Here is a 26,433-nt window from a genome sequence, read left to right on the forward strand (position 1 = left end):
TTTCTCTTGCGACAAAAATAACTTCTTAGCATCCCTGTCTCGGGTAATTCTAATGCCAAGAATCTGCTTTGCGAGCCCAAATCTTTCATAGCAAAAGACTTGTTCAACTGCTTCTTCAATAACTCAATTCTTGAAGCATTCCTGCCAACAATCAGCATATCATCAACATAAAGCAAGAGAATAATAAAGTCATAATCATAAAATTTTTGGACAAACACACAGTTATCCGAAGAAGTCTTCTTATAGCCCTGTTCTATCATAACTGACGCAAATTTCTTATATCACTGCCTCGGTGCTCGTTTTAGGCCATAGAGACTTTTTTTCAATTTGCACACATAATCCTCTTTGCCTTTCACTTTGAAACCCTCAGGTTGTTCCATGTATATCTCTTCCTTCAAGTCACCATGTAGAAAGGCTATTTTAACATCCATTTGCTCAATTTCCAAATCTAGGTTGGCTACCAAGCCGAGTACCACACGGATAGAAGACATTTTCACTACCGGAGAAAATATATCATCAAAATCAATACATTTCTTTGACCGAATCCCTTAACAACTAATCTAGCTTTGTACCGTGGTTGTAAAGTATGTTCATCTTGCTTCAACCAATATACCCACTTGTTCTTCAAAGCTCTTTTACCTTTAGGTAACTTCACCAACTCAAAAATATGATTATCATAAAGTGATTGCATCTCATCTCGCATAGCATCGAACCAATTACTTTTGTACTCATCTTTTATTGCTTCTGCATAGCACTCTAGTTCCCCTACAATAGTCAATAATACATACTCATCTTCAGAATACCTAGTGGAAGGTCGTCAGTCTCTAATTGATCTCCGGACTGGAACATCTAGTGGAACATCTAATTGAGTCTCTGGTTTAGGAATAGTATTATCTATTTCAACATGTTCAGGAACATGTGCGTTATTTGGAACATTGACTTCTTACTGCTCTTCATCAACCTGTGTAGGAATATTTGTAAGAGGAACTGGATCTAAATCAACCAAATTATCACTAACCTGTGGTGTTGAAATTATCTTTGCTTTCTCAATATCCTCTATTGTTTGATCTTCCATAAACACAACGTCTCTGCTTCTTACAATTTTCTCTTCAACCGGATCATAAAATTTGTAACCAAGCATATCTTGTCCATAACCAATAAATATGCACTGTCGTGTTATCACATCAAGTTTAGACTTCCCATATTTGGGAATATGCACAAATGTTTTGCACCCAAAGACACACAAATAATCATAAGAAATATCTTTGCATATCCAAACTTTGTTAGGAACATCAAACTCTAGAGGAACGCATGGAGTAAGATTTAATACATGCACAACTGTACTTAAAGCTTCACCCCAAAAGGATCCAGGTAGGTTTGACTATGAAAATAAGCATCTTACCCTTTTAACCAGTGTTCTGTTCATTCTCTCAGCTAAGCCATTTAATTGAGGCGTCTTGGGAGGTGTCTTTTGATGTCGAATACCTTGTTGTCTGCAATATTCATCAAAAGGTCCAATATACTCTCCCCCATTATCAGTTCTAATGCATTTCAATTTCTTTCCAGTTTGTCTCTCAATTGAAGCCTGAAATTGCTTAAAAACATCTAACACTTAATTTTTAGTTTTCAAGTAATAAATCCAAATCTTCCTTGAAAAATCATCTATGAAGGTAACAAAATAAAGAGAGCCACCAAATGATTTTGTTTTCATAGGACTGCAAACATCATAATGCACTAAATCCAGTATACCTGACTTTTTTGAAGGAGGGGAGCTTTTAAATGCAACTCTGTTTTGTTTTCCTGCTAAACAGTGAACACACTTCTTTAGCGCTGAACTTTTCAATCGTAAAAGGAGCTTCTTCTTGGCCAATATTGACAAGGCCTTTTCACTGATGTGACTGAGCCTCTTATGCCATAATTCAGCTGCATCTTCGCTGTCTACTGCCTTAATTTTTTCTATGGACAACTTTGCCTGCATAATGTACAACGAAAAATATTTTTCACCTTTAGCCACAACAAGAGAACCTTTGGTGAATTTCCATTGACCATTTCTGAATGTGCTGCAATACCCCTCATCATCCAACTTGCCTGTAGAAATCAAATTCAAGCGAATATTAGGTATATGTTTAACATTATTTAATACTAACCTTGTGTCATTGCTAGTTTCTAGGCACACATCATCGATGCCTATAGCTTGAGCTAATCCATTGTTTCCCATCGTCACAGATCCAAAGTCACCTGACCTGTATGATGTAAAGAAATCCCTATGAGACGTAGCATGAACGGATGCGCCACTATCAATTATCCAATTGGTCTCATGAGATACAAAATTCACCATATCACCATAAAAAATAGTAAGAAAGTCTTCTTTAAGTGCAGCGACACGATTGTCATCATTGTCATTATCACTTTTCTTCTCTTTACCTTTCTCCTTTTGTTTTTCCCTTTTTAACTGGCGACAAAACCTCTGAATATGTCCCTTCTAATGATAATAATGGCACTCAACATTAGCAAATTTATTATACTTACCTCTGCTTTTATCTCGACTTTTATCTCTATTTCTCGGATCTCGAGACTCACTTCTTCCCCTTTTCTCAACAACCAAGACATCATAATGTGAAGATGATGATCCTTGTGTCTTTCTTCTCATCTCTTCATTCAAAATACTACTCTTGGCCAAATCCATGGTAATCGTACCATCTAGGGTAGAAATAGACAAAGATGTTCAGAACGTCTCCCAGGAGTCCGGCAAAGTACCAAGCAACCATAGTGCTTGTATCTCATCATCAAACTTGATTCCCATCACAGCCAACTGATTTATAATTCCTTGAAAATAATTTAAATGATCGGTCAAACGAATACCATCATGATATCTCAGAGTCATTATCTGTTTTATAAAAAATAACTTATTATTCCCAGTCTTTCGAGTATATAACTGTTCGAGCTTATCCCTAAACTGCGTGCATGTGTTTCCTCAATAATATGGTTCAAAACATTATCATCTACCACCACCCGTGAGGGTGGCTCCGTTGGTAGGCTCCAGGACCTCCAAGCTGGAGGCTGGAGTTCGAAGCCCCTGCAACACAAGTTGCAGGGAGGCAGGTGGAGACACTTGGCGACTTACCCGGGGTGCGTGGGTGGTGGTTTCCTACGTGACTACTCCCAGCTGTCAATTGTGCGGGGTTCCCCCGGGTCACAAAAAAAAAAAAAAAAAACATTATCATCTACCCATTGCCTGATATAACCACGATGAAATATAGACCATTAAACATAAGTTTTATTCTCTGATTTATCATCGGCAAATACGGGCAAATAAAAATCTTTCACATATAACAGATTTTCCATCTTCCCTTTTCCAAATATGATAATTTGAACCATTCAGTGTAACAATTCTACTCGTATTAGTTTCCATTGTTTAACACAAGGCAGAAAAATCAAGCAATAACCTGATGCTCTGATACCACTCTGATGGGAAAACGGTAACAATTCGAACAATATCGAATCAACGCAGCGGAATAAAATAATCTCTCATCTTTTGTAAACCTAATAGGAATCGATATAGTAGAGTAAAATAAATAACAAGCATGCGAACACAAGACGATTTTTTACGTGGAAAACCTCCTCGATGTGAGGAGATAAAAAACCACGGGATCGGAGTCCACCCGAAAATCTTCACTATCAATGGAGTCCACCCGAAAATCTTCACTATCAATAAAATTATTCTTCTTTAGCAAATACTAGAGGTACATAGCAACAAACACCTCAAGAACATAATTATTGGCAATACACATGAACTTCATAGGTTTTGATCAATCCACGAAAAACCTGATGTATGGAGCTTCAAACAATAATCAAACTGTTCAGATTTGAGAAAACTGCGCGACGAACATCCTGACAAAATTTCAGCTCAATCGGACCACGAATCGGCCTCCGATGCCAGCTTAATGTAAATCAGATATTGCCCCAAACCCCAGATTTTCTGCTTTCTCTTTTTCTCTTGTTATTGTTTCCTTTTTTGCGGCTACCTCTTTATATAGATAGTGAGAAACCATATTTCCTCATATAACTTATCATATGAGCTCAAGTCTTTTTTGGGCTTGCAAATCATTGGACTTCCTCCACATATGAGTAAACCCAGCTAACAGTTTTGAGGTGAAAATCTCTATTGCAAGGATAGGAATGTCTTGATATATGGGATTTGGGATCCCCTTGTACCCAATTGGTTTCAGAAGTTGTCTCGCCTGTTGTGAGAATATCAAGCATTGACACTTTACTAGCCCATTGCTACACCCCACCTCAAAAGTGAATTAATACAATCTCAAGCAAAAGTTATTAATGGTCCAATGTAGAAATAGTAAATTGACCCAACTCACTTTTTCTAAGATCATAATATACAGAATTTTGTCAAGTCGTTACGTTGCCCATGCCTTTGCAAATACAAAAATTTTCCTTAAATAAAAAAGTTAAAAACTTGTAAACAATCTAAGTTATTAATTTTTTTCCCTGGTTTGCCATCTAATTTTGATGATGCTTCGAACTTTATTAATTAGAAAACATCTTTGTGGCTTGTAAGAAATCATATCTACCCAAAATGTGAGTGCCAAGAACCTAACAGCCACTGGGAGGGCCATGACGGCTCCGGTAGATAAAGAGCTCAATAATCCGGCAACTAAGCTGTGCACATGGAACAAAGAAAGGGTAGTCTAACTTTGTTAGTTTGTACACCCACTTGATGTTCTGAACCGATGATGCCAAATTGCATTGAGTTAGCAGCATGCAATTGGGGCGACCCGTAGCGTCAGAGGTGTGCATGAACAGAGCTACATCCGAGGGATCATTGACAACTTTTGACGTTGAGCCGAGGCTCGGCTCTACGTCGGACAAAGAGAGAGATTTTCGAATCGGTGGAGTGAAAGCTTGGCAGTTAGGTGGTGAATGTTAAGCTTGGAAGCAGCAGATTGAGCCCATCGGTTTCCTTCTTGTGGTGTCAATAAAAGCTTCGGTTCCGAGTCGAAAAGGTAGAACTCAAAACTCCTTAGCTGTGTAGATGGCGTTGGGTGGAGCTGCGATGGCTGCGCAACGGATTACCGCCAGAAACAGGATCACAAACTGCAAAACGAACACATTTTCCAATCAGCAAACCATCACACTAGTCCCTGCGGATTGGAGACATACATATGCAGAATATGCAGACAACTAGTCTGTCAACGTTCGTTTCATCAAAACCATCCATCTCCTTCTGATAAGCTTTGACTTTGTTTTACGATGAATCGATACTTGTACATCCCGAAAAACGACCTTTGGACACTATAGAAAACGCTCTCCATGCCCTTCCCAAGTCAATTTGTTCCTATTCAATGGCACCATGCGTGCACAGAAATTTCATGCCTCAAGATTCTTTTTTCCTATCTCGAGCTATTTCCCAGTCGATCTTTCATAAGCAATCGATCTCATCATTAGAAATTCATCGTTACCGCTATCTTCCAGATATTGCACTCTCGAATTTAAACAGCATCATCAGGAAATTTTCTACATTTGAATTCGCATCATTGCAAAAATGGAAAACCTGCACCATCGTACTTACGAGAAGACTCGATGATTGGCGCGACATACATTACCTGTGTTGGGGAAAGCGAGTGCAATGACGTCGTGCAGCCGCACGTGCGTCAGGTTGAACTCCCCATAGGCGGACACGGCTCTCCCGTCGGAGAAATCCAACGCCGCCTTCTTCAACAGGTTCGTGAGCATAAGTTCCCCCATCGCTAATCACGAATTGATGGGAATCGTCTCCACCCGAAACCGATCCCCAATCGAACTGAAGAGGGGCACCACAACCGCTTGGCGAGAGGGAGAGCGAAGGATCGACGAGAACAGGAATTTGCACAAATGAGAATGGGGGAAACTGGAGCGTTCGACGACGGAGGAGGAGGAGGAGGAGGGTGGAGGGTTGCGTATGCATATGGGATGGAGACGAGACGAGAGGGAGGGAGCGAAGTTGGTACAATCGAGGTGGCTCCGCAAAAATATCTCTCCCTCGTCTTCTTCTCCATCTTGCTCTCCGAACCCTTGTCTCTCTCCCCACTCCATAACCCACCTACCACTCCACCAAGTCCCACCCTGCACCTATCCTCCCCTCCACCGAGTCCACCACCAACGCCCATCCTCCCTCCCATTCAGAGTCTCCAAACCTTCTTCTCTCTGCCTCTTCCCTAAGTCCCATCGCCACCTCCGAGAGGAGCAAAGGTGGTCACGCGAGGAGCAGCAGCAGGCTTGCGAGAGGAAGTCCCTCCTTGTCGAGATCGCCAGGCTGAAGCTTCGGATTCAGGCCCTACGGCATGGGATTCAGATTCCGGAAGGCGATCTGGGGGAGGTGGCGAACGTGGTTGCACTGTTGCAGGTTTCGCAGGAAAGGAATTTAATCCCGGAGAGAGGGTTGAGCGCGAGTCTGATGCTATTGGAGGAGAGAGAGAAGGAAACTGCAGAGAAGAGAGAACCGTTATTTTTATTTTTCAAACCGAAAATGCATTAAATTTCATTTCAATTCGGTTCTCACACCTCTACTATAAACAGGTCCCCCATCATTGGTAAATGATTTTGAAAACATTTGCAAGAAAGAACTAGAATTTAGCTTTCCATGTAGGAACAATGGGGATTGCCATTGGACCACTCAAGAACACAAGCTAGTATTGCTGGAAGCCCACATGGGAAAGAACAGTATGGGAATGAGTCTCTACAAGGGAACCGGCATGTCAATTTGTACAACAGCTGAACTCTTTAGGGTCAAAGTTACGTGCACGATCTCAGCCATCGAATAAAAGAAAATTGATGTCAACGATTGGATTTGGCATGATCATTTTGTTCTGCCAAACCCCACTATCCCATAACTCACGCCAAAAATAATAAGTTATGCCATATCAATATTTCACTAATAGTGTGCAAGCTATAGTTTTTCTACTAGGAAAAAGTGAAGAAATCAGGGAACTTGAAAGTCGAGACAATAGCATCCCTTGTTAGACTAGAAGAACATGAATCAAATGAAATTCAAATTAAACTATTCTTAAAATATAACCACCGTTGCATTCTTCCACCATTTTTATTTATTTATTTATTTTTATTTTTTTGTTAGTGAAAACAAAATTGAAGAATTTATCCAGAAACAAATGCCTCCTAGTTTGAGATAATAACGAAAACCACAGCATCAGAAAGGATCATTACCAAAGGATTAAAAGCCAGTCCAAAGTTTGGGGCAATGGCGATTCTTTCACAGATTGTATAAATGCAAGGATCAATGGAGATTCTGCTGCTCCATTCTTTGCATACACACATGCAGATCTCGCGTTCCTTCACAACAGAATACACATTCAAGACTCGATTCTATTCATATAGAACAATATAACTTGAACCAGAGAGATCAGCAAGCCATGAGACAGCAATTTTCAAGTCATACGTCAACGAGCATACAAGACGAGAATCATAACACCATTTGACATATAAGCATCCTATTCCGACAAAGTCAGCCATAACAAGGGTTCGATAAGTTGAGAAAAATCGAATTTATGTAATATAATTTTGCAGTTCCAAGATTAAATTGAATATACATACTGATCTAGTTCGAGCATTTCATCAAAAAAGTAATAAGCATTTTGATCAAGGAGCTCACACGCAAATGTACAGCAACGGTTGACTTTCAGATCATCACGAAAATAACTGTACAAGTTCGAGTTGCTAATAGAGCTTCAATCTCAACTGATTTACTCACAGACATTAGCTAAATCTAACAGGCTCTGTTTCGTTCATAAGCGGCAGAAACAGTGCGTGGAATTTACCTTGATGACATTTAAGTTTTTTACCTCGGACGGTGATCAAATCATTGACAAAGCTCCTGCTGGTGTCAATGCCGATGATTGGGGCCGGCGAAAGCGGAGCGACCAAGGTTCGTGAACTTGCGAGCGTCCTGACCATAGAACAGAGCAGAACGAGAGTTGGCCTTGCTACAACAAAACCAGCAATGGCGGAGCGGCTACAAGGGTGGCTAATGGTGTCTGAAGGACGACGGAGAAGGAAAGCCGATCAAGAAGCCTCAAGAATCCCCGAGAAAGAGAGTTTCTTCGTCAGGTTCAGCGTATGCGTTCTGTTGTGATATCGCTGTTGGTGACTGGAGATGGCGGACGGTGCATTTCTGGTGTTGATTAGTGAGCGAAATTGTATGGGCCGAGGCTTACTCTGATGGGATTGGTGTGATCTGGGCTGCGCTTGTGAATCAGGCCCAACAGACCGACTAGGCCCTTTCAATTCTAAGTCGGAGCTCTTTTTTTATTTATCTTTACAAAAAGCATATTCAACTTGCTGGCAAAGGAATAACTACACAACGAACTTCGTATCTGTGGCATTGTTCCGATATTTGGACGCATGATAGTTCCTTCCTTCACCCCGAACCATATAATTTCATCCATAGGCTCATCGAGATTGAGTTGAATATCCTTGTGCGCCTTGACTTTCTTCGTTTTCGTGACTGGCACGTGATCTTTTTTCTACCCTTACCTCCTGAATTGAGATGAACATTGAAAGCATCGCTTTATGCCGCATATTAGTTCAAACTAATATACCACATGTCATTTTGTCTTTGTTCTCTTTTAAGAGCTAGTTGCAATCTTATCATTTTTAGATTTTCAGTAAACCTAACAAGTTGTTGTGATGTTATGAGTTGTTGTGATGTTATGAGTTGTTGTGATCACTCGTGACTTTGCCATTGAAGAATGCAATTATACTTTTGAAAGTTCGAGATCGTGAATCCATCATCCAAACATATGTCAAGCCAAGCCTGTGATTGATGGCCATGAAACTCAGGTGCAAGCCCATTCTTGATGACGATCTCGAATAATTGCTCCTGTTGCAGCAAGATCATCAATCGCAATTTATGTTAAAACATAACCATATACCTGAGGTTACTTGTCTTACCTCAACCAATTGGGTGATTGCGATAGTCATCACTTTTAGAATACAAACCAACGATTCACTTTCAGATCATCATGACAACAATAGTACAAGTCCAAGTTGTTAATCGAGCTTCACCAGCAACTGATTTAGTAACAAACATTAGTAGTTGAAGCTCACAGGCTCTGTTTCACTCATAAGCAGTAGAAATAGAGTGTGTGGAATTTACCTTGATTAGAGTGAATTTTTTACCTCGGTCAATGATCAGATCAAAGAAAAAGTTCCCGAAGGCAATGATGTCGATGACCGGGGTCAATGAAGGGGGAACAACCAAGGGTCCGTGCACTTTCGGGCGTCCTAACCGGAAAACAGAGTAGAACAAGAGGAGGCCTTGCTGCAGTGAACCCGGCGATGATAGAGCTACGGTGGCGGCTAACAATATGGATGACGATGGAGAAGGGAAAATCGATGAAGAAGCATCTAGAATGCCTATATGTGATGTGTGCAGAGATGAAATTGATTCTGTCGAGAGAGAGGGGGGGATTCCGTCGATATCTAGAGATGAATTCATCGCAAGCCTCCATTCCCCTCTTTCTTTATGAGCTCGTGTAAAGATATTGGTTGCATTTTACGTTTGGCTAAATGGATCACATCACACCATTGTTAAGATTAGCATTTTCATCACGTCATGCCTCATTTCATCTTGAGTCGAGGTCCTCTTTTCTGGATAGTCATTCTATCTAGACTGACCTCTTTGTAAAGTTCGATACATTAGTGCTGCATTTATTTCAATTGATCTCTCGGTTGCGCTAAAGATTAATTCGCCCATTTTGCTCATCTCTCTCCCGTCAGAGATTGATACATGATCTTAAACCCCCTAAAACTCTCTCACAAAGTTAATTTCACCAGCGTGCTTGCAATTTGTTAAAGACATATCGAAAAATGGAGACAAAAAAATTAGAGGTCCCCACTTCATATCTACCTTACAAATGTTCCCAAAAGGATACAAAACGAGATAGATTTATTCCGTTACTGAACATAATTGCAATTTATGCAATTATGTCCTTTGATTTGTTGGATTCGTATAATCCAATTATGTCATTTAATTTGTTGGATTTGTGCAATTCATAATCATTTTCCTGTTTGCATCTCTTCCTTATGTAGCACATTCATAGATGATTCAATTATTGGCTCGAAAATCTCCACATATTCCAACAAATCAATTATCATATTCACATGATTCTAGGTTCTCATCATATTGAAAAACAACAATGCAACAAAAAAGACAGTGAATCAAAAAAGACAGTGAATACTTTGCATCTCGTCTATTTTCTTTTTGTCCTTTTTGTTGGCCTCTGAATGCGTATTGTACTATGTATTGCATAATTTCACTGTGGTTTTGTCCTACATACATATAAATATGCCTTTCATGAAAAAAGTGCGCTGGTCGGGTCCTTTCATTGAGGCTTCTAATTTTCAATTGACAGCAAAGCGAAAATGGCAACGGCAAGGACCTAATAATTGTGTATGGGCTTGTGCTTGATGTGGTCTGGCGCGAATGGGTTGACCGGCCACGGCTTACTCCGATAGGCTTCGAATGGTCTGGGCTGCGCTTGTGGATCAGGCCCAACAGACGGGACCTGGCTCTTTCGATTATGACTCAATTGGAGCTTTTTTCATTACTTTCTTCTTTTTTCCCTCTTTTTAGTTCTCTTTTTTATTTGGGTTTTTATTTATTTTTTACTATTTTTATATCATATTTTTCATTTTCTTTTTACCATAATGAGTGTTTGACTTGCCGGCGAAAATTCAAGTGTCAATAGGGGCAATATTCCATCATCTCGTCTATGAATTACTTCACACCAAACTCTATTACAATATTTTATTTACACAATACTGTGACGTCATTAAGTGAAATAATAGTCCTCATACCTAACTCTACAATCCTGAGTTGAATTTGAGCGCCAATAACATCCCTACACTTGTGCTAAATGGGTGTTGAAGCATACCATTGCATGCTCTATTGGCGCAAAACGCTGCAGTGAATTCAATATACACGCTATAGCAAGTGTATTCATGACTCGCCATCTTAGCACTCAAGGAATTTAGGACGATGTTCACTATAGTTGCATATGGACCTAAAGGGAAATGCTATTGCCCACTACGAATTATCTTCAACATGGTCATGTAGTGTTTACCGCACAACTTATTGTGGTGCGTAAGAGGAAAGAGCTAGTGATACATATAATTCCTTGAAACGGCATCATGATATTCATATAGGTGGTTTAACTGCTACTTTTTTACAAGTATCAAGATACAGATGCAGTGGCTCCTCAAAGGTGTCCTAGCACTTCTTGGTGTTCTCATTTTTACATTTATCAAGCTAAAGTAGAATGTCATGAATGGAGATTTGCTAGCGTACCTGCAGTTTTCTTTTTCTTGCTATATCATTTTAAAATCCTTCATTTTCTATTGTTTTCAGTGATTATGTTTGTCTCCCTATTTCTGATCAATATCTCTTTAAATGTTACTTGAACCGCCATGGACGGACTCTTTTTGTTTTCTCTTCCTATTTGGCTGGATCAAAACGCTGTCTTCTACCGTGTTGATACAACCAGTGTTGCATGCTTCAAAATTTTTGGACTTATTGAACGGGAGCTCTTCACTATTTAGCGTCCCTTCACTTCTTGCATTGTATCAAATTAAGTGCTTAGTTGGTGGGTATCTACTATTCATACCTATCATTTTAGTAAATGTTAATTTTGTTGCAACATGTGGACTATATGTGCTTGTACTTCAATCTCTCTTTCTTTAGTTCTCGTATGTGTGGATGGCTGCTGGTATTGGTGATTTTATCTTTGCATAAACAAAAGTGATACACACTTACTTTGACTAGGTCCCACCTGAAGTATCCTTCTCCCGCCGCACCCCCACCCGCTTCTTTGCTTTTCTTCCTATTTATATCAGTTTCTCTGTTGAGAGTATTTGAAACTAAGCAAGAACAGATCTTAGAGCACGAAGAAATGATAGCCCTTGGGGTGGCCACTCTTGTTGGTGATATTTGCCTAATCCACTTCATACGTACATTGTTAGTACACTCGGTACTTCCTCTTGGAGCAGTCAAAAAACTGCATATAAAAGAGACGTACTTAAAATATAGAACAAAGCAGAAGGAAGAGAACTATAAAAGGCATATCTAGGAAATGCTGCAATATTCAATGAGGTAAAACCAACATAGCTAATAAGCTCACCCAGATTGCAAGCCGAGAACATCTGACTCTGTAACCAAGCCTCCATAATATGAAGCTTTCAGTAGGAAAGTAATGTCTAGAAATGAGAGACTTTGGTCCAAACATTGGAAGCACATAGAAAACTACTTTTTCAAACACGCCTCGGATGGCCAGCAAAGCTGAACGATCAGCTTTGCTTAGCAGAACATGCTTCTATGATTTGATTCTGATCAAAGTGATCAAAACACATTTATAACTTCCACAATGCAATGTTAGAAGGGTAGAGAACTTGTGCATGTACAGGTGTTAGATCTCCAATGCATGCACTTAAAAGTTTAGTGGACCAGTGAACCTCCCTGTTTGTCATAATTCTGATCTGACTACATCAGCAGTCGAACACACATCAACATATTAGTAACCAGCATTATATGACACAACCTCTTGGTTGAAGTGATTCATGGAGAACCAAAACATACCCTCCAAGTTCTCGGTTTGTTCCTGTTTGTAATGCCTAGCATGTCAATCATGAATATGGCGACTACATTCCCACCAAACGCCAAAACTGAGGACACTGTTAAGAAGAAGCCAATCCAAGAAAATTGAAACTGCCATACTATTCCATTTGAACCAGAAGACAAGGTACTGAATTTTGAAGGATATATAAAGAACTTGGACAATCTATTTCCATCCTACAGTTGAAAAGCCACAAACAGAGATGTTGAATCAAAATCCACCAAAACAATAGATGCTCCATTAACTAAATGACAAACAAATGAAACTACTTAAACATTAATCATCAAATTATTAACTTCCACAAAAATGGACCAAAAATGGGGCATAGGGACGAGAGAGAAGTGTGTAGTGAAAGGTTGTTTAAGTGGGTCCTTTGGTCATTATCTTCCTCTACAGTTGTAGTGAAACTTAGCACTTTTGGAGATATATTAAGACCAGTCAGTGCAAAAGCCAACTCAGTGATTGCCAAGTCGAACTAGAAAGGGCTTAGCCATAAATTTGAAAGGCAAAAGCATCACATGATTGGTCCTAAAGCTAGCTCCAAAAGTGATTGCATCACTTAACATTTCTAAATATACAGAGTTTACATATCAAGAAATGATGATGAAAATATGTAGCTAGAAGCCCAGATCAAGACAATGAGACACGAGCTGGTTAAAAGCTAGAAAGTGAAAATCCTACGAGATTTCATTTCCACTATGGATACAATATGTTCCTCGGTGGGTAGCAGAATAATTCAAGAGTTACCGATTCCGCATCAAATTTAATAAGATAATCCAGCCCTATTCGTAAGATCAGGAACCACTATGGTTCGCATGTGAAGACACTGGAATGAGCTACAAAATGATCCTCATTCACCTGATCTGATTTGATACTTTGGTTCTGCAGCAACCCGGATGTCAAATCCCGTAGCAACATCATCACCATTTAAAAGAAGAGAAGGAAAAAAATGATAAATGCATAGAATCAAACATCGATCGAAAGTGAATTGACATGTCAAATTCCAAGACCTCAATTTCGCATCAGAAGCAGCTTAAGAAAACTCACAGTACTTCATTCTCTCTTTCCATGGTTCTTGCATGCATGGGTGGCTGCTACTATTGGTGCTTTTTCCTTTGCATGAACAAAAGTGATGCAGGCTCACTTATTTCGATTATCTCCCACCCAATGTATCCTTCTCCCCCTGCACTCCCACCCCATTCTTTGCTTTCCTTCCTATTTATATCAGTTTGTCAATTGAGAGTGTTTGAAACTGAGCAAGAATAGACCTGTGAGCACGAGGAAAATGATAGCCCTTGCGGTGGTCACTCTTGCTGGTGATATTTGTATAATCCACATCATACCTACATTGTTAGTACACTCAGTACTTCCTCAAGAAGCAATCAAAAAACTACATATGAAAGAGACATCCTTAAAATATACAAGGAACCACAAGGGCACTTCAAGGCCAGTGTTGTTATGCCTATAAAGCAGAAGGAGGAGAACTATAGAAGACATATCTAGGAAATGCAGCATTATTGAATGAGGTAAAACCAACATAGCTAAGGAGCTCACTCAGATTGCAAACTGAGAAAATCTGAAAAGCCATGAAGGATACATAATCAAGCCTCCATAATATGTAGCGTTCAGCAGGAAAGCTATGTCTAGAAATGAAAGACTTTGCTCTGAGGATTGGAAGCACATAGAAAACTGCTTTCCCGAACATTCCTCGAATGGACAGCAAGCTGAATGATTAGCTTAGCTGAGCAGAACATGCCTCGCCTCTATGATTTGGTTCCTATCAAACTAGTCAAAACACATTAATAACTTCCACAATGCCATATTAAAAGGGTAAAGAACCTATGCATGCACATGAGCTATATGCCTAACGCATATAGTTAAAACATTTGGTGGACCAGTGAACCTCCCAGTTTGAGTATTATATATATTAAAACCAGTCAGTGAGGAAGACAACTCAATGATTGCCAAGTCGAACTGGAAAGGGCTTAACCAGGAATTTGAAAGGCTGAAGTATCACGTGATTCATTCTAAAGCTAGCTCCAAAAATAATTGCATCTCTTTAACATTTCTAAATATACATAATTTACATATCGAGAAATGATGATGAAAAAGTGTAGCTAGAAGCCCAGATCAAGACAATGAGACACAAGCTGGTTAAAGCTAAAAAGTGAAAATCCTATGAGATTTCATTTCCACTATGGATACGTTCCTTGGTGGGTGGCAGAATAATTCAAGTGTTACAGATTCCGCAGAAAATTGGATAAAATAATCCAGCCCTAGACATAAGATCAGGAATCACCATGGTTTGCGTGTGAAGCCACTGGAATGAGCTACAAAACAATTCTCATACAACTGATCTGATTTGATACTTGGGTTTCACAGCAACCCTGATGGCGAATCCTGTGGCAACGACATCACCGTTTAAAAGAAGAGAAGGAAAAAAAATGATAAATGCATTGAATATAGCATTGATCGAAAGTGAATCAACAAATGTCAAATTCCAAGACCCCAATTTCACATCAAAAGCAGCTTAAAAATCCACAAAGATATTTCCTTGGATCTCCATTATCTGTATTTCCAGAGAGTCTTTAAGTTAATCTGACGTCACTAGAAACATGTATACAAGAGAAACAAATGCCCTAAATGACCTATCATCAATGACAATGTTGCCTAGGAGGGAGTTTAAGGAGTTCACCAATTTCCTACACCGCATTATTACAAAATGAAGCAACACATAATATTGATACTAATAACTGTGAAGCAAAGCAGACCCAAATAAAAATTCATTCAACCCTAGAATACCAGAGCATGTAATAAACAAATCGAATTTGGCATGACTGAATCATGGACTAATGTAAAGACTAGCGGTTCAACAATAGGTCACCGATCAAAGTTCATGAGGGCAAAGAGTGTCATTCAATAGCAAAAGCAATTACTACTTCGGAACAAGACAAGCATGCCCAGAATTTGTGAATGATTGCTTACCCATTCGAACAAAAGAAGGCAGGAAAAGGACGAAGGAGACGTGAAGCTTTCTGAGTCTAATACCAAACATCACAAGCTGAGTTAATCAGTGTAATAACAATGCGCCTACATTATTATATTGAGCATATGGGCCATTTCAGTACCCTCATATTATCAACTGAAAAGGAGACTTGAGTAAATGCCAATTAGATTTGCAGCCACGCAGCCTATCCATTCCTTGATGACAAGGCCTTCAAATAATGCAACTAACACACTGCATTAAGAAATTGGTGAATGCAAATCTGGAAAAAGCAGAGGATGAGGAAGAACTTCGGTTGAAGGGACATGCTGGAGATGTTACACCGTTCATGAGCAACTCTCATTTAGCACGCCACAGACAATTCTTGTGTTCCATAGACCCTGAGGGTGACAAGTGATCTAACAAGGCTGAATTCAGTAAAGCTACCTCCAGGTGGGATGGCAACGTCTTCATAGGGCTTGGGAATGTAAGGCATCAACTCCTGCTGCAGCTCCTCTTGAAACTATAGGGACTGATATATCGCTGGTCAACATGCAATTCATCTTTGCAACAGAATTTATAACGTGTTCAATCACCTGCATAGCAAAATTGAATGTCATAAAATCCACGACAGGCCTGAGACCATAGAAAGCAGCGCTGACTTCAACTCCAGCGAAACCAGCCTCTGTGATAGCAGTATCAACAACCCTCTCAGGTCCATACTTCTGCTAAAGAAAAGAACCTTTAGACACATTGAAAGACTCTAGGATCTGCAGACATTTCCTCATCAAACGTAGCATTCATAGCCTCTCTCACAGTCATCTATTTGCCCGCAGTAGCATTACTACGTAACGACATTTCTGCGGCACAACTCTTCCGCAGCCTTTCTCTCAACAACACAGCATCCAAGCCTCTGGCAGTGGCTTTTCGTGTTAGAATTGACAACATCATGCCCTCTCAAACTCGAACTTGCTCTCACTGCTTGATAAAGCTCGCTAATTCTCTCTCTCTCGAATGGGTATCCTTGGAAACAGAGTCCAGCTTCGTCATTCCATCAAACACCTTCCTTGCAGACTCGACGGATTTTTCTCCGACCAATTATTATTTTTTTTTTCGCATCTCTCTCTGGCTCTGGATTCCCTTGATTCATCTCCAGCAATTCAGATCATCCCCACAGTAAACCACACCATTAGATTCCACATTTGAGTCGCGGCCACTCTGATTCAAGTCCTCGCTTTTTTGTCCTTGCCCATGTTTGGACCAGATTTATCTGTCGCCGGGCCACCTCGGGCTTTCGCTGCCATCGCCACTAAACCATCATCAGGACCATTTTCCATGTCTGATTGAACTTCCGAGTCAAATTCCAATTCACTCCAGAATATGTCCTGTCGACTCTTTGCTTCGTTCTGCTCGCTCCCACTTCATTGCCGCCTTTCGGAATTCCATTATCCCGCCCATCTATGCCGCGCGCAAAGGGGGACGCGGGGTGGTGTGTTCACTGTTTACAAGAGCCTTTTATCCGATTGCCCAGGCTGAGGTTGGATGGATGGATCATCATCATCATCATCTGGATACGATCCGCCGATTTGAAGGATGAGATTCTTTTGGTTTCGCTGTCGGCACATCCACCGGTCCGGCGTCGCTCCTTCAACCGCAGCAGCCGAGGCCAATCTGAGTCATCATCATCATCCGAGACGATACGCCGACCGTGAAGATTGGCAGCGGCAAGTACGAAGAGAAAAACCACGGAGAATAAAAAAAAAAGGCGCGAAGCGAAACGAGGGGGTGGATGGAGATGATTCGGATTTTGTGTGGGAAAACGGGGCAAACAGGTGAAGCCAGTGGCTGTTCTTTGGATGAAAAAGGAATTGAATTTGAAAATAAAAGAGAATAAAAAGGAAAAATGAACCCACCGTCATTTCCGGAAAAAGCCGGCAAAAAAACTCCAAATTATATTTATTTTTGTCGCATTGATTTTTCTTTGTGTGACGCAAAAGCTCAAAATTAGGTACATGGCATATTTACTCTAGTTCTTATGACGTCAAAAATCCTAAATTTATACAAATATGATATATTTACTTTATGTTAAGATTTTGTCTTATAGATTTTACATTTTTATTTTTTTGGTCGAAGTTGTTCTTATTTTATTTGACGTCAACACCGTTTACATTTCATCGTGTATATAGGCAATTTTTTTTTTTTTTAACGATACTCATTAACAAAGGGTAAATCTATCACATAAATATAGTTTAGGGTCTTTGGTGACATAAAAAAAAAAAAAAAAAAAACTTAGGGTGGATATGTCACAGTGGGCATATCTTAAGATTTTTGGTGGTTTTCCTCTTCTTTTTTTTTCTCAACTTCATCAATAATCAATCACAACTCAAAACCGAGAATGCATCAATCTCTCTCTGCTTGTCGCCTATTAGCCATTGCCGAGCTTCCGTCACCCCGTCCCTCCTAGATGTCCTTGGTGGTCCCTTTATTGTTAGGAAGGTACTTTCGATTGCTTGTATAATGAATTTGCGGCTTAAAATTCGCTTTCATAAATTGTAAGAGTATTGTGACATCCTTAATTTTCAAAATTCGTTTTCGATTAAATAAATCGGGCATTTCTTCGACACGCAAATAGTGATATTCTCTGAGCTAATCACTCATGAGATAACTGGATTATTTGGGGAAGCAATTAAGGAATTTAAATGCAATAGACTTGAGAATTCGACCAGGAATTAACTGCTCGATCGTGTTGATCTGCAAGGGTCATTACGGCACTGTCGAAATCGATCAAAGACCGGAGATAGGTCGATTTGACTGAGATGTGTGATCAGAGTGTGGGTGATTCCACCTAATTGCAAAATACTCGTCGATCGGCACTACACGGATTTTTCTATCGTTTTGGTACCCGGTGCCCGTAATTGATACCTTAAGATTTCATGACAATCGAAAGTCGCCAATGTGTCGAAGATGTAAAATGTGACTCGAGATAAATCGATCACGGGTCAATTGCACTAAAAATTCCTAAAAGCTACCTGATAGACTAGGTTACGCTAAAAGCACGCCGGAGTGAAATTAACCGCGAATTTGAACCCGATTTCAGAAATTGAAAGTTCTGTGGTGTCACGAGCTATTTTAGGAACGTCGACTCATCCTCCAAGAAATTTTCAGAGATTCCGAGATTTTTACGGAAAATCGGTTCGGATGTTGTGGAAAAGTAACGGAAATTCAGATGGACTAAATCGGTGGAAATTGGGACTTCCAAGCCAAGTCTTTGAGTGTCCGGGACTTGTAGAAAATTATACGGAATTTTTCTTCACCAAAATCGGACCTCAATTTGAGAAATTGAGTGGAGAGATTGAAGCTCATTTTTAGTGAAATTCGGATTTAGGCTTGGACAGTAAATTTTGGCTTCAAATTGGAATTTTGGTGGATAATTTACAAGAAAGAATTAGGGACATGAGGATAAGATTGAAGATAAAAGGGGAGACCAAGCTTTAATTGGATTGGGATATTTTTGTGACTTTTGGGGCATTTTTCCTCCAAACTTGCTGAGCACGTCCAACCACCCCTTCTCTCTCCTTCGGACGTCTTCTCTCCCTCATCTCTCTCTCTCTGCTCTGTTTTTATTTCATCTCCTTTGCAATTTCTTTTCTATCGATTACTCTTGAACCGAAGCCTCTTTCATCCCCTTCGGTTTTTGCTGCCGCATGCGGTTCATCTTCTTGCAATTGTGGCCACCGAAATAGCTCCAGCTGACCGCCCCCTGCACCTCAGTTATTGACCGCAACTGCTCGCCCATTTTGAGTCAACCAGCAAGCGAGCGTCCCCAGCAAAGTTGACTCCTCGATCAGCTGCACCGTAAACCAGCTTCTTCTGCCTCGTGTCTTCAACTCCACCTTCGACTTCATTGATTCCCCACTTCGCTGCCTCGATCAACAATCAACCGAAGCTGACTTCGGTTTGTTGACCCCATCTCCACGCGTCCACAGCTCGGCCCTCCTTGGTCAACAGCCTCCACCGAATTGAAGCCCACGAAGACCGAAGCCAGCGAAGCCGCGTCTTCTCTCTGCAGCTCACGTTTTCCTTCAGCTCCCATCTTCGTCCGCGTGGTCTCCTCTTGCTCGTGGGTTTCGGCCAGCTCGAAGAGGCCAGCGGCTAGCTTCTTCAGCGCGTGGACGTTGTTGCTTCCTCTCCACGCTCGATCGGCCCGACAATTGAAGTCGGCCCAAGCCCAGCTCAGTCCATGCATCTTCATTTCCAAGCCCACGCAAGTCAGCAACCTGCAGCAGCCCAATCTCCAGCAGATTTTGAAGCCCAAGCTTAGGCCCAAGTTCAGTTAGTTCTAGCCCATTTGAAGTTCAGCCATTCTGGGCCCGTGAAGAAGGCCCAAGCCCGCAACCAGCAGCCCTGCAGAAGCCCAAGACCAAAACTCAGCCTTGCTGAGTTGTGTTGGGCCTGTTTTAGGCCCGGTTCGAGAGTTTGCTGACACCACCGAAAATTAAGATTTTGGCCGCCGTCGCGTCGTCGTCGCAGTGAACCGGTTTTCGCGATACACCGGTGAGTTTATATTCTAAACTCGCTTAGTAGGCTAATGACGTTTAAGGGGTGTTTAGATTTATTTTATTAGGAATTAGGTGGTTAGTTAGATTAAATTAGAAATGTAATTATTTAATTGAGTATGTTAGTGGTTAGCATGGTTTAGCTAAGGCCTAAATAAATTGTACTATTTATCTAGAAGGGTTCGGGAAATTTTCGGTTCCGTATTGGTATTTAATTTAATAATTTTGGCCAAGGTTAGTATTTTTAGAAATTAAAATGAATGAATTAATTAATTTTCGAAATTAATTAATTAATAATTATTTTTCCTAATTTAGCCGAGATGGTCGTTGACCAGAATTTTGTGCTGATTGCAATGATGTGGTTAAATTCTGCAATTGAGTGTTAAATTATGCAAATTGAGTGCTGATTGGATTTTTGTTATTTAATTCCAAAAATTGTGAAATTCCAATGTTTATTCAGAAAATCCCGGGTGTTGGGAAAACACCGAAAATGGATTTTAAGTACTATATCAAATAGTGGGGTTTGAAAAAGATAGGTATCGGTCTTACCTGTTCGAATTGACCGTGTCTTACGACTATTTTCGGGATATTTTTAATACGAAGGAAATAGGCCAGGATCACTATTTTAATGGAGGCATTTGAGTGCAATGCACAGTGTCCTGCGCTGAGATTGAGTGGTCGTGTGTTGGTTAAGAGAACTAGTCTCGAGCAATTATGCCGAACGTTACTAAATCCTTTTCGAGTTACCCATGCATTAGGATAGCGGGTCAGATGGAGATTCGGACGTACGCCCCGCCGGGAAGTCGTCTAATTGAGAGACGTTGCCGTGCTCAAATGGGGTGAGACGACGCCTGGCAATGCTAGAAGACCGCCAATAGAGTTGGCCGTACGCTTGAGGGGTGTAATTAACAATTGGAATGCATGATGGTTGAATTTGATGCGCCAGATTATGGGACAAAATTGTGTGACATGGTATGGGACGTGCTACAACGATTTGGCCATATAATCTGGACCCCTGTGATTTATTGAGTTGAGTGATGCGTTTTAATTGCTGGATGTATCGATTCTATACATAATGTATATGAACTGTGCTAACCTGCAAGTTGGAACTGAGGCGAGGTAAATCCTCTATGCTAATTGTATGATTGCGTGGTTAGGACGTTTCTTGGCGTATTTCCCTCTTAATTGGGGTTTAGAGCTTAGACTCGCTGAGATTTTATCTCACCTCGTTGTGGGACAACATTTTCAGGGTCGTCGAGTGGAGGACCTAGAGCTAAGAGAAGGTGATCAGAAGCGTAGGTCAGTTAGGACCACTTCTTTTGGAAGGCTAGTCTTTTGTAGTCTTTTGGTCATAGACCTTGTGCTTGACATTATGTGAATATATAAAAGCATGTTTGTTTCGTGAATTCGTATCCTGCTTTTCTATCCCGAGATGATTACTGTCGGGGGATTTCTTTTCGCTTCCGCATGTGCAATAAAATGGAAAGGGTCGGCGACTCGTCCTGAGAAGTCGCAAATTATTATCGACCAGATAGGGATGGGCACGTGCTCGATGTTCGGGGCGTGACAAGTATGTTGTCCGTGACTTGTTCTAGCTTGAATGAACAATGCTTTGATATCACTTGTGAAAGAAAAATTCTACTTTTCTTTCTCGCAACTTCAATTCCGAAGAAATATATTTAATTCCCACTGGTCTACCCGCTTGAGATTTCTATTTAAATTTCCTATTATTGGAAAATTGACCGAATGTCATTCCGGTTAATGGCGTACGACGACTAATGGCGTCGGAAATGATGGGATTCTGATTTTAAGAGCTGAACGGCTAGGAATGGGTTGGGCCTTATTAGCAAATAGCGTCCCCGCGGGTGGGTGGGTGGGGGCAACAGCCGACCGGGCAACGCACTTACGATGAAATTTCATCTAGGGAGAGCTAAGTGAGTTGGGCCACAAACCGAAGAACCCCCGGCAGAGTTTTAGGCCCGGTTCGAGAGTTCGCCGACATCGCCGAAAATTAAGATTTTGGCCGCCTTCGCGTCGTCGTCGCGGTGAACCGGTTTTCGCGATACACCGGTGAGTTTATACTCTAAACTCTGCTTAGTAGGCTAATGACGTTTAAAGGGTGTTTAGATTTATTTTATTAGGAATTAGGTGGTTAGTTAGATTAAATTAGAAATGTAATTATTTAATTGAGCATGTTAGTGGTTAGCATAGTTTAGCTAAGGCCTAAATAAATTGTACTATTTATCTAGAAGGGTTCGGGAAATTTTCGGTTCCGTATTGGTATTTAATTTAATAATTTTGGCCAAGGTTAGTATTTTTAGAAATTAAAATGAATGAATTAATTAATTTTCGAAATTAATTAATTAATAATTATTTTCCGGAATTTAGGCCGAGATTGTCGGTGACCAGAATTTTGTGCTTGATTGCAATGATGTGGTTAAATTCTGCAATTGAGTGTTAAATTATGCAAATTGAGTGCTGATTGGATTTTTGTTATTTAATTCCAAAAATTGTGAAATTCCAATGTTTATTCAGAAAATCCCGGGTGTCGGGTTTTAACACCGAAAATGGATTTTAAGTACTATATCAAATAGTGGGGTTTGAAAAAGATAGGTATCAGTCTTCTGGTTCGAATTGACCGTGTACCCACATACGACTATTTTCAGGATATTTTTAATACGAAGGAAATAGGCCAGGATCACTATTTTAATGGAGGCATTTGAGTGCAATGCATAGTGTCCTGGGCTGAGATTGAGTGGTCGTGTGTTGGTTAAGAGAACCAATCTCGAGTAATTATGCCGAACGTTACTAAATCCCTTTTCGGGTTACCCATGCATTAGGATAGCGGGTCACAGTAGATTTTGGACGTATGCCCCTTCGGGGAAGTCGTCTAATTGAGAGACGTTGCCGTGCTCAAATGGGGTGAGACGACGCCTGGCAATGCTAGAAGACCGCCAATAGAGTTGGCCATACCCTTGAGGGGTGTAATTAACAATTGGAATGCATGATGGTTGAGTTTGATGCGCCAGATTATGGGACAAAATTGTGTGACATGGTATGGGACGTGCTACAACGATTTGGCCATATAACTGGACCCCGTGATTTATTGAGTTGAGTGATGCGTTTCAATTCTTTGGATGTATTGATTCTATACATAGGCCCCGTTTGGTTCAACTTTCCCAAGGGGCTTTGCACCCGCAAAGCCCCTTGGGGAAAATTTTTGCGTTTGGTTCGGCTTTTCAAGTTTGCATTGAGCATTTGGAATGCTAGTCTAGGTTTTAATGATTTTTTTATTTCCAATATTGCCCTTATTGATATTTGTGTTTTCCTTTTTGCCCTCGAAAAGTACTTGTTCATCGTCTTCTTCCTTCTCTCTCACGAAGCTCGGCCGCGAGGGCGCTCGGCCGCGAGCGGCCAGATCTGCCGCGGGAAGCCTCGCTCGAGGTCGCACGACCTCGGGCGAGGTGGCTGAGGTCGGGCGACCTCGGGCGTCGCTTGGGTCGCGCGACCCGGGCTGCGTCTCTGGGTTGCTCGACCTCGGGCGGCGTCGCCGAGGCCGCGCGACCTCGGGCGATGCCCCAGGTCACGCCCGAGGTCCCGCGCCTGAGGTCGAGCGACCCAGGCGACGCCGTCGACGGCGACAGCGACGCCGGCACTCAACAGCCCCAGAAAACGACGGCGAGAAAATCCTTCCTGAAACCCGCGACGATCGGAAGAAGATGACGACGACCACGAGTTCAAGAGCGCGCTACCCGGGAGGCCGGAGAAGGATCGAGGGAGAAATCGACCCAGGCGACGTCGCTTGAGGTCGCGCAGCCTCAGGCGGAGTCGCCTAGGTCGCTCGACCTCAGGCGGCGTTGCCTGAGGCCGCCCGACTCAGGCGTCGCCTGGGTCGTGCGACCCGGGGTGTCGCCTGAGGTCGGCGACCTCAGGCGAGCCGCCTTCCCCCATTGCCACCCCTACCGCCGCCACCACCACCACCAGCCGCCTCTCTATCGCCATCGCCCGCCTCCCCACCACCACCCCCCCCACCGCCAAGCAAATGCATCTCCTCTTCCCTTTCTTTTCCTTTATTTTTTTCCTTTTTCTTTTCACCTCAAAACTACTTTGCAAAATATACACAAAAGTGAGTTCCCAAACACACTTTGCATTCCCCAAATGCCCATTCTCTCAAGGATACTTGGGGAAATGCAAAGCCATTTCCCCAAAGTTGAACCAAACGGGGCCATAATGCATATGAACTGTGCTGACCTGCAGGTTGGAACTGAGACGAGGTAAATCCTCTATGCTAATTGTATGATTGCGTGGTTAGGACGTTTCTTGGCGTATTTCCCTCCTAATTGGGTTTAGAGTTTAGACTCGCTGAGATTTTATCTCACCCCGTTGTGGGATAACATTTTCAGGGTCGTCGAGTGGAGGACCTAGAGCTAAGAGAAGGTGATCAGAAGCGTAGGTCAGTTAGGACCACTTCTTTTGGAAGGCTAGTCTTTTGTAGTCTTTTGGTCATAGACCTTGTGCTTGACATTATGTGAATATATAAAAGCATGTTTGTTTCGTGAATTCGTATCTAGCTTTTCTATCTCGAGATGATTATTGTCAGGGGATTTCTTTTCGCTTCTGCATGTGCAATAAAATGGAAAGGGTCGGCGACTCGTCCTGGGAAGTCGCAAATTATTATCGACCAGATAGGGATGGGCACATGCTCGATGTTCGGGGCGTGACAAGTATGTTGTCCGTGACTTGTTCTAGCTTGAATGAACAATGCTTTGATATCACTTGTGAAAGAAAAATTCTACTTTTCTTTCTCGCAACTTCAATTCCAAAGAAATATATTTAATTCCCACTTGTCTACCCGCTTGAGATTTCTATTTAAATTTCCTATTATTGGAAAATTGACCGAATGTCATTCCGGTTAATGGCGTACGACGACTAATGGCGTCGGAAATGATGGGATTCTGATTTTAAGAGCTGAACGGCTGGGAATGGGTTGGGCCTTATTAGCAAATAGCGTCCCCCGCGGGTGGGTGGGGGGCTGGGCTGTAGCCGACCAGGCTTAACGCACTTACGATGAAATTTCATCTAGGGAGAGCTAAGTGAGTTGGGCCACAAACCAGAAGAGCGCCCCCTTTTTAACACCCATCATTTTTTAAGAGTTCATTTTTTTTTAAAATTAGTTTATCATTTATTTATTTGTTTATCCATTCTTTTTCACTGCTTTTTGTTGTTTTTGCTATTTTCTATTTTTGTAATTTTACAAGGACCGACGCTTGAATTGTTAATAAAAATTCAGGTGTAGACAATATACGTAAAACATTGTTAGTGCCATGGAAAACTCGGTACTAATGTAAAAGTTGTTTGACAAGTGTATTATGTATTGACTAACACATTCCTTGTAAATATTTTCCACAAAACCAAAAATAATAATAAGGATAAAAAGAAAATGCCCCTCCCCTCTTGAAATTAGTCAAATTTAATAGTATAGGAATCAAAATTACATTCTATATCGGCATTACCGAAAAGTTTTTTTGTTAAATTGTTACGCCCCCATCTTCTTGCAAACTCATCTTTAAGTCTACTACCACGAAGCAGATTGAAACTAAATAGTAACTAATGTATGAAACTCCTTAAACATTAATGGTTAGATTACTTCCACAAAAATCAGGACAAAAATTGGGCATGGGGACGAGAGAGAGTGTGTAGTGAAAGCTTGTTTAAGTGGAGTCTGATCATTATTTTCCTCTATAGTTGCAGTGAAACTTAGCACTCGTGGACATATATTAAGATTAGTCAATGCAAAAGCCAACTCAATGATTGCCAAGTTAAACTAGAAAGGGCTTAACAAAAAATTTGAAAGGCAAAAGCATCACATGATTCATTCTAAAGCAAGCTCCAAAAGTGATTGCATCTCTTAATATTTCTAAATATATAGAATTTACATATTGAGAAATGATGATGAAAATGTTGTAGCTAGAAGCCCAAATCAAGGTAATGAGATACAAGCTGGTCAAAAGCCATAACTGTAAATCCTACTAGATTTCATTTCCACTATGGATACAATATGTTCCTTGGTGGGTAGCGTAATAATTCAAGAATGACGGATTTTGCATCGAATCGAATAAAATAATCCAACCTTAGACATAAGACCAGGAACCACTATGGTTCGCTTGTTAAGCCACCGGAATGAGCTACAAAACGATTCTCATCCAACTGATCCGAT

At 41.1% G+C, this 26,433-nt stretch overlaps 2 long non-coding RNA genes across 3 annotated transcripts; both read right to left on the minus strand.

Moving 5' to 3' along the window:
* Nucleotides 1–4,701: 4,701 nt before the first annotated feature.
* Nucleotides 4,702–8,140, minus strand: LOC120295557. Of its 2 annotated transcripts, none has more exons than XR_005552937.1 (3): nt 7,851–8,140; nt 5,619–6,476; nt 4,702–5,109 (listed from the first exon to the last, which is right to left on the minus strand). It is a non-coding gene; the product is annotated as an uncharacterized LOC120295557 (long non-coding RNA). The 2 variants fall into 2 exon arrangements; XR_005552938.1 differs by having other exon boundaries at nt 7,827–8,140.
* Nucleotides 8,141–11,717: 3,577 nt separating this feature from the next.
* Nucleotides 11,718–17,489, minus strand: LOC104452839. The gene is made up of 3 exons (XR_005552736.1): nt 14,977–17,489; nt 12,186–14,020; nt 11,718–12,062 (listed from the first exon to the last, which is right to left on the minus strand). It is a non-coding gene; the product is annotated as an uncharacterized LOC104452839 (long non-coding RNA).
* Nucleotides 17,490–26,433: the final 8,944 nt, after the last annotated feature.

Source organism: Eucalyptus grandis, chromosome 7 (assembly GCF_016545825.1).
Source record: "Eucalyptus grandis isolate ANBG69807.140 chromosome 7, ASM1654582v1, whole genome shotgun sequence".
Classification (NCBI taxonomy): Eukaryota; Viridiplantae; Streptophyta; class Magnoliopsida; order Myrtales; family Myrtaceae; genus Eucalyptus; species Eucalyptus grandis.